Here is a 9,558-nt window from a genome sequence, read left to right as displayed (position 1 = left end):
GGATGAGAGTGAATAAAATGGGTGAAAGGAGTGAAAGATACAAATTTCCAGTTATTGGGATCCCTGGGTGGCGCAGCGGTTTGGCGCCTGCCTTTGGCCCAGGGCGCGATCCTGGAGATCCGGGATCGAATCCCACGTCAGGCTCCCGGTGCATGGAGCCTGCTTCTCCCTCTGCCTGTGTCTCTGCCTCTCTCTCTCACTGTGTGCCTATCATGAATAAATAAAAATTAAAAAAAAAAAAAAAACAAATTTCCAGTTATAAAATAGTCACAGAGATGAAATGTATAGCATGGTGACTACAGTTACTAATACTGTATTGCATGTCTAAAAGTAGCTGGGAAAGTGGATCCAGAAAGCTCTCATCATAAGAAAAACAATTTGTAACTATTTAAGATGATGGATGTTAACTAGACTTACTGTGATGATCATTTTGTAATATATACAAATATCCTTATGCTGTATACCTGAAACTAATATAATATTATGTCAATCATACCTCAATAAAATAAATATATTATTTATCCTTATAAGGCCTAATAATTTTCATTTTATGTATATGCCACATTTTGTTTATTCGTCAATGGACCCTTGAGTATCTTCCAACTTTTGACTATTGTGAATAATGCAGTTATGAACATGGTTGTACCAATAAATTTTTTAGTCCCTGCTTTCAATTCTTGAAGTATATACTCAGAAGTGGATTTGTTTGATCATAATGGTAATTCTGTCTTCAATTTTTTAAAATAACCCTGAGTCTATTTTTTTTAAAGGGGGCTCATTTATTGTCACTGTCCCAAATGTACAAAAGAATTAGAAAATAACCCCTCAACTCAGTCTCCCCACCCCCACAACGTTCCCCCCAACACAAATAATTTTTCTCAAAACCACAAACATCAACTGGTCCTGATATTTCCATAAACAGTGCAGCTAAGAAACAGTTTAGAGAAAATTAAACGGGATTCAGATTATATCTGTTGTGTCCTCTCTGCCCTGAGAGTAGTAATCCCACATGGGTCCCAGTCCTCCCCAACGGTCTTCCCATCTCTGATGGAAGAGTCCTTTTACAAAGTGGCAGGTTTGGCTGCTGCTTTAGAGATCCTCCTGTGCCTTCTTCTTCTTGGCTTTTTCTTCTTGAGTTACAGGGGGGTTTGTTGCCTCTCATTGTAGCTAGCTAATAAAGTCACTTAATTCACGGCCACCTTCATATTTCTTTGGATTTAGCTTCTTGTTGGCTGGAGAGAAGCAGATTGTAGGAAAACCACTGACTTCATATGCAGAAGGCACATCATTGGCTGTTGGATATTATCCATCTTGGCTATGATAATATTTGGGTCCTTTCTGAGCTTCTCTCCCAGTTCTTTATGCTCAGGCTCCAGATTCTTACAGTGACCACACCAAGGAGCGTAAAATTCAATCAGCACATCTTTATTTTCGTTATTCACTATTTCATCAAAATTCTCTGCTACCACTACCTTGACTGGCCCATCATTGCTTTCTGGGATGGGCTCAGACTTCAGACATCTCTTCAGGCTGCCATCAAAGTAATCCTGCAGGAATCTTTCAAGAGCCTTGCCGTCACGCGAGAACTCCTCTTGCATGACAAACTTCTCTCCTTTTGCAGTTCTGATAGCAACAACAGGAATCTCTCCGGCAGTGCTTTCCAAGACAAAATCAGAAAGTTCATGGTTAAAAGTTTTGCCACCATCATCACTGTTTCTCCAGTAGTTGGAACCTTTAGCCTTCTTTGCACAGTCCACGTCATAGTAAGCCACACCTGTATCAAATCTTTATGGTCTTCTGTCATGTGAGGGAAGATCCCAAAAAATGTTCTCTTGGATAGCTTTTTTAATCTTGCCACTGGTCATCTTCTGTTCTCTCTATGCCACAGACTCATCCTCAAACTCGTTCCTCAGATGTGAAGGAGGAAACAAGGTGATACCCTCTCCCTCATCATCACATTTGTTCACCAGAGACTCCACATTAGTGTGTGCAAATAGGTAGTTATCTCGCAAGTTACTGGCTGCTTTTAGGAACTTAGAATGAGCTTCACTAAATAAATCTTGGAAAAGACCCACCACAGAAGCATCTTTATCACTAATGGACTTCTCAAATTCTTCCTCGGTCCTGGAGGAACTGGGGCCGGTCCTGCCTGCTTCTGCAGATGGCTGACAAGTCCATGGGCAGTCCTAGGCCCATCATGAGCACCAGCTCCTTCACCGTCTCTCAGCATCCTCAGGGGTGGATACACGGACTCCAGCAGCTATTACCGGTGCTGTGTTGGCAGCACAACCAACCTTTGCTAACGGGACTATTCCTTTTAATGTGGTTGCTGCGGCTGCGTACTCAGGGGCAAGCCTCTTGCAGTGTCCGCACCAGGGGGCCAGCAATTCGGGCCTGAGGCCCGCAGAGCCCGGGTCGGAAGTGGAGATGCGACTCTCCAGGTTCCCGCACGTCGGAGGCAGAGGACCCCCCCCCCCCCGGGGGGCAGGGGCGCGGCGGGCGGGGACTGCCCGGGCCCCGACCACCGCCCTGGGCCTGCGAGCAGCTGCGCGGTTAGATATTCCCGCAACAGCTCACACCACTGCTCCCCAACTGTGGTGTTTGTTTCTTTGTTTACTTTTGGCTACTTGATCTTTGCCAAATTCACCAGATACATCCCACGGAGAAAAGAACCGTCTCTTCAACAAAGGGTGCTGGGACAACTGGATTTCCACATGGAAAGAAAGTCACACCTATCTCACACCATATACAAAAATTAACTCAAAATAGATTAACAGTCTGTATAGGAGAGCTAAAATCATAAAGCTCCTGGAAGAAAACATACAGAAAATAATTATGATTTTGGTATTGATAATGGATTCTTAGATATGACACTGTAAACATGAGCCATAACAGAAGAAATAATAAATTGGACTTCAGCTTAAAATCAAAGGACATCAAAACACTTAAAAGGCTCTATAGAATGAACGTATTTGCGAATTATATATGTCCTAAAGGCTTAATATCCATAATATAGAAACAAACTCTTACAACTAATTCTACATTAAGGCATGCAACCTAATTAAAATTGGGCATAGGGGTTGTATAGACATTTCTCCAAAGAAGATGTATGCATAAGAGCAAATAAATACATGATAAGGTGTTCAGCATTAGCCATTAGGGAACTGCAAATGACAACCACAATGAGCTATCACTGCACATCTCTCAAAGTGGTGGAAGTGAAAAGTTGGGACAAGAATACAGTACTGTATGATGAGAAACTGGTCTCAGACTCTGTGGGGGAATGTGAAATGGTGCAGCCAGTATGGATAACAAATGGGAAGTCTCTTACCAACAAACCCAAACAACTTCCTCCTCAAAACAAACAAACATGCAGCTTCCATATGACCCAGTGTAATAGCTCGAGGCTTTGATCCCAGAAAAGTAGATTTATGTTCACTCAAAAACCTGTACACAAATGTTTCTAGCAGCTTTATTTGTAATGCCCAACAACTGGAAAAATCTAGATGCCCTTCAACGTTTGAACAGTTCAACACGCTGCAGGACATCTGTGCCATGGAATACTACTCAGCAATAGGAAGGAACAGATTATTGATACAAGGAGCAACCTGGGTGAATTTCCAGAGAATTATGCTGAATGAAAAAACCGATCCAAAAGATTGCATGCTTTATGAGTTCAACCGTAACATCTTTTCAATATCAAGATTTTAGAAATGGAGAATAGATTAGTAGTCATCAGAACTTATGTAAGTGGTGAATGGGACAGGGAAGTGAGCATAGCCTTTAAAGGGCAACATGAGAAATCTGCCTGCTGATGAACCATTCAGTGTGGTGACTGTATCAGTATCAACATCCTGCGTTTGATATTGTGCTATATTTTTCATGTTACTATTGGGGGAAACTGGTAAACGATGTACAGGATCTCTCTGTCTTACAAGTGTGTGTAGATCTGTAGCTACCTTAAAAAATTAATCAAAAGTAAAAGATTAGCATATTTATGAATGCTTGATAACAAAGCACAGGTCATAAAGATAAAATAAATATGTGAAATGAGGACCTCAGAACTGTGGAAATTATACTATATGGAATGAATGAGAGTATTAATTACATCTGACTTTATGGGCCATTATGTTTCAGATGTTTATTTGGTAGGCAACTAACGAACTTAGTAACTAAATTAAAGAAAATAGTATGTTTTACATAGACTGTGGATTTTTGTCACTTAAAGGGTAAATATGACCTATTTATCACTTATTATAAATACTGATAAATGGCATTTGTTCCTCATATAACTGTTTTTTATTATACTGTGAATTTTATTTTTTAATTATTCTTTCAATCTTTCCATTAAACTTATCAGATTTGTTTTATTCCTTCATTCTCTCTTTTCCCTTGGCTCTGGAAACCATTCTGGTATTTGCATTATTTGTATAGTTTTCCCTAAAATATAACATATACCCACAAAAGATTTAGAGTTAATATCACCTCCTTACCAACAACAGAGAAAATACACAGTATTTTATTTGTTCAGTGTGTCCTCAAACTTCAATTCCACCTCCTTTAAAATCCAAAATTAGTCATTATTTTTGTTTTTCAGTAGAAGTCTAATTAGTTTTCCACTTAGGTTTATTTATCCATTTGTTCATGATTACATCTTCTATGCCTTTCTCTTTGTTCTAACATCCCTTTTTCTTGAACTTGTTTCCATGAGGATCTGTAAACTCCTTTTGACTGAAAATATCTTGAATTCATCATTCTGGAATGACAGTTTGCTGTGCAGGGAATTCTAGATTGACATTTATTTTCCATCAGCACAGTAAGAATAAAATTATTCCATTTTTATGTTGTTGGTGTTTTTTTTTAACTCTTATTCCAACAATATTTTATTATTTTACTAAGAACCTCTGAGTATGCCTTTAATTTTATTAATCCTGCCCAGCACTTGGCATGCTTCTACAATCCAAGGCTTCATGTAGTTCATTGAAACTCAAGTATTCTCAACCATTATCTTTTATACTGCATTGTTTCCTTCTCTTCATTTTCTTAATTTGCTTCTCTATCTCCTTCTGGGTATTTGATGGATCCTAGTATTTTATTAACCTGATATCCTTACTGGTCATTTATTTATTTACTTTTTTCATCTCCATCCCTCAGTACTCCATTTCAAAGACTTTTCTCATACAGATCAGCTGAGGCTACTGTGAAACTTACTAAGTTTTTTAATGGAAATGATTATATATTTTTTCTTAACAGTTCCTGTTAGCACGTTAGAAGTTGCTCTATTTTATTTTTATAGTACCTTTTTATTTTATTTTACTATTGATTTGCATTCCTACTTTCGGCCCTTAATAATTTCAAAGATATTTATAGTGTCTTTTCAATTGTCTTATCTCAGATTCTTGGAACTTTAATTCTTCTGACTCTTTTGTTTTACTTTCTACCATGACCTGTGTCATTTGCAGGTTTTCTTTGCTGACCCAATAAACTTGAGGATTACTTTTTCTGAAATATAACTTTATTCTGGGTTTATGTAAGGTGTCCTTAGAGAATTAGGTACAGTGCTCATAGACCAGTTTTGTGTTAAATTCTTAGTTTGGAGATTCATATTCCATATGTGGTGTGTAAATGCTGCCTCTCTATTCATGGGTGCGTAGACTTGTGTCTCTTTATCTCACATGAGGTGTGAATTTTTACTTGGCATTTCCTCAGGCCTATGGATGATGTGTTTCAGTCCCTCTTTCAGCAAAAGGCAGCTATTCCAGAGTTTCTTTTAATTAGGGTCCTAGTCCCAAAGTTCTTTTCATACAGGCCATGAACCTTGCCCCAAAATGATATTACAGCCCTGTCCCATGACTCTTAGAACTCCTGTCTTCACTAAATATAATTCTGGCTACAGCAGATGCCTAATCAGTATAGTGTCCTGGAAACCTGGATTACCTCAAAACAATATCAGGACTACACTAAAAGAATGGTTAGCCTTGACTCTCATCCAAGGATGTTAGCTAATAAAATGTGAGAGACTTCTGAATAATATGTTCTCATCTGTCAATGAAGCTTTTTGCCTCAACATTAACACAAATGTTACAGGGAATAAGCCATTGCAAAGTATTTAATGGCAATTTTTGGCTGATGGATGCTGCTTTATGACTAGTTATCTTGGAAATTCACATTTGCTGCTCAGAAATTTCAAAAAATTATATGCACACAGGTTTCCAACAACAAACTTTTTCTCATTTCTGTGCAATTTTGTTGTTGTTGTTGTTGTTCTGTTTGCATGTTCACCTGAGGACAATTAGGACTCATCTAGAGTAGCCTGTTTTTTGTTTTGTTTTGTTTTTTATTTTTAAGATTTTATTTATTTATTCATGAGAGACACAGAGAAAGAGAGAAAGAAGCAGAGACACAGGCAGAGGGAGAAACAAGCTCCATGCAGGGAGCCCAATGCGGGACTTGATTCCGGGTCCCCAGGATCATGCCCTGGGTGGAAGGCAGGCGCTAAACTGCTGAGCCACCCAGGGATCCCCCTAGCCTGTTTTTTTAAATAAAGAAAACTAGTCAATCAAAGTGATATACTCCTTTATAACTTGGAGGTAAATAGGATAATGTTAACATAAGGTGATGGCATCAAACTTTTGAGCTTTATTCAACAACGCTGGAATAGGTAATCATGTATGCAGGATACTGTGCAGATTATATTAGATAAGGCATTGACTCTTCTTATACATTACTTAAAATTATTTTAAGTACATATTGTAACAAAGAATTACAGTATGATAATTAGCTGTGATTATCAATAGCCATACTAGGGTGAAAAATTGGAACCATTTTCGATTCACACTAGAATAAGAGGATATTTTTTCATCTTTCATTGGGTAAAAAGTAAACACATTACAGTTTTGATGAATAACATTAATCTGCATAGTACATTTCCCTCCAATCCTGCAAGTCATTTTATAATGCTCTGTGCTCAATTCTTAGAAAGAAATGTGGACTCTAAAATCTCTTTCTGGTATTTGTTGTGATGAGCACTGGGTGTTGTCTGTAGGCGATGAATCACTGAATTCTACTCCAGAAACTAATATTACACTAAAACGTTAATTAACAAAATTTAAGTTAAAATAAAACAAAAAGTGAAAAAAAGAAGAAAAAAAAAACAAAATCTCCTTCTATGACATGTGAGGAGACTGCATCCAGAGAAGACATGAGGTCCCCCAGATCTCACACAGACCATCATTGTGGTCAAGGTACTGCAAGAGGGCTGTCTAGGCAAGGGTTATACTTTAAATAGTGTCATTGGAGGAAGAACCAACAACCAACAGGTAAATCATTTTGTGTGATAGATCAGATTTCCAGATAATAGGCAAGACTTACAAAATCAGAAATAGAAGAGAAATTTCAAACTCAAGGTACTGGTGTTGTCAGCATTTGAGTTTCCTTTCTGTTTCAGAGGTCATCTGCCTCACAAAGAATGGTCATAAGACAAAATTAACAGTGAGGTAAGATAGTATTGTGATTCCTTTAATCCTTCCAGCAACTTCCCCAGGTCTGTAATAATGCTTCTTTATATGCAGAGAAGCAGAGGCTTACAGTTTAAATAGCTTTCTCAAGATCACAAAGTGAAAAGAAAAATGAACACAAATCTATCACTACACTTCTAGAGCACTTTGGTCAATTATCTATCTTGGTCTAAGGACATCAACTTGGTAGGAGATGGTTTTGTCTGAGGTTTTGTTTTTGTTTTTGTTTGTTATTATTATTGTTTTCAAGTAGGTATAACATAGACATTAGACAATTCATTATAGAGAAGCATGGAAATATTTCATATACTATGATAGGAATAATTCTTGCTAAAGTAGAAGTGAGTAATTGATACTGATTACTTGTTTTATCCACTCTGGGGAGTAGAACATTTACTCTGGTAATCAATCAGAAGTGACCTACCAAGTCCAAGTACCCATCTCTAACTGTGTTGGAAAACTCAGTACATTAAAAAAAATAGATTTTATTGGTAATCTCTGAATTCACATTTTAGAATAAATAATGCAAGGATGTCATCAATAAACATAGCTTATTAGGCATCAATAAACATAGGAACATCAATAAGCATGGTTTATTACTAAACACCAATAAACATAGGGGCATAGTTCTGATATGAAATTTTAGTGCCTCCTCCTTAAGAAACAGCAGCAAGTGATCCCATTTAAGTGTTCCATGCTAGGGTCTTTTAATCCTCTTTTCTAATTTTTCATGTATTTACCTGGTTTCACTGTAGATTCAGAATTGATGGCAACAAACGTCTTCACTCTTGTATTAAGCATCTTATGATTGCTTGATCAATCATTCTTGATTTTTGTGGTAACTTCTATGGTAAGTGGTTTCTGCCAATAAGATTCCACCGAACTTTGGTTTAGCCCAACCTGAGCATCCCTTTTATGTGATTATGTCTTTTCTGACTCATTGCAGCAAAAGAAGGGGATTTTTATAGTCTTTATGTGCAAGCATTTCCTACTCTGGTCAAGTCTGAAAACAAAACTCCATGTAGGGCTTGTGGAGACCACAGCAATTCCACAGTTCTTGCATGTTATCATCTCATGTCCCTGTAGCAACTCATGATTTTGACAGCAACTCTGTGACCAAAAGTCCCATTTCAAGATAAGAATCAGTTGCAGTTAAATGATGACTCCAAGTAAAGATCATCAGTCACCAAAGTTTTTTAATAGCTTGAAATCAAATACATTAAATAATTAAGGTGGGGGAGGGGTGTCAACAAATTTTCAGAAGCAGTGCATAAAGGTTTTACTCTTATTTGTGTAATGACTTACGGTCTGAAACAGGGTGGAATCTCTGCTTCATATACACAGGGCTTGTATAATCATGTACGCATGCATGTGTGTGTGTGTATGACTGAAGCCACTCTAAAGGAAGAGGGGTTTGATAACGACTCTCAGTCAATTAGTAGAGGATCGTTGGGTGGCAAACTTGTGCTCTCCATCAAGGTGCCAAGATTTTTATAGGATGTAGTATTGAAGCCTTTATCTTTCAACTTTGCCTCTCTTTATTGTACTGTCCCTGAATCAGACATAATTTCTCTGGAATTAGGGAGAAATGATCCTTTAAAACTAGCAATTTATCCCCCATCCATGGAATAATTTAAGATGGCTCTTTTGTGTCATCCTAAGTGTAAAATATTGCAGTTTACATTTTATTTATGGAAATATAAGTGTGCTGGCAATTTTCTTTGCATAAAACAGATGTGTTTTGAGGAAAATATATATTTCCCATGTACCCATTTATAGATATATGGCTTCTCTTGGGAGCTGAAAATATTTCCATTTTTTTTCCTCTCAAATCCCCTTAGTGTTAATTATCTGCTTACAGCTCTTATTTTCTTTTATAACAAACGTGATATAGGCTACTAAATCAATTAAGGCACTGGCTTCCAATTTGAATCTCTTGTTAGTAATAAGTAGGGTTTTCAGATTTAACTTTTTATCTTCTTATGAACTAGTGTCTCAGTAAATTTCAGCTTCTCTCATATTTCAGGATTGAAACTCTATG

The 9,558-nt window shown here is 37.4% G+C and overlaps 1 pseudogene; it reads right to left on the bottom strand.

Annotated features, from left to right (window-relative positions):
- Nucleotides 1–900: 900 nt before the first annotated feature.
- LOC112652445 (protein disulfide-isomerase A3-like) lies at nucleotides 901–8,318 on the bottom strand (annotated as a pseudogene).
- Between the last annotated feature and the right edge of the window lie 1,240 nt (nucleotides 8,319–9,558).

Source organism: Canis lupus, chromosome 19, assembly GCF_003254725.2.
Source record: "Canis lupus dingo isolate Sandy chromosome 19, ASM325472v2, whole genome shotgun sequence".
NCBI classification, from domain to species: domain Eukaryota; kingdom Metazoa; phylum Chordata; class Mammalia; order Carnivora; family Canidae; genus Canis; species Canis lupus.
The sequence above is the reverse complement of the archived record's forward strand: the minus strand, read 5'-3'. Positions and strand labels throughout refer to the sequence as shown.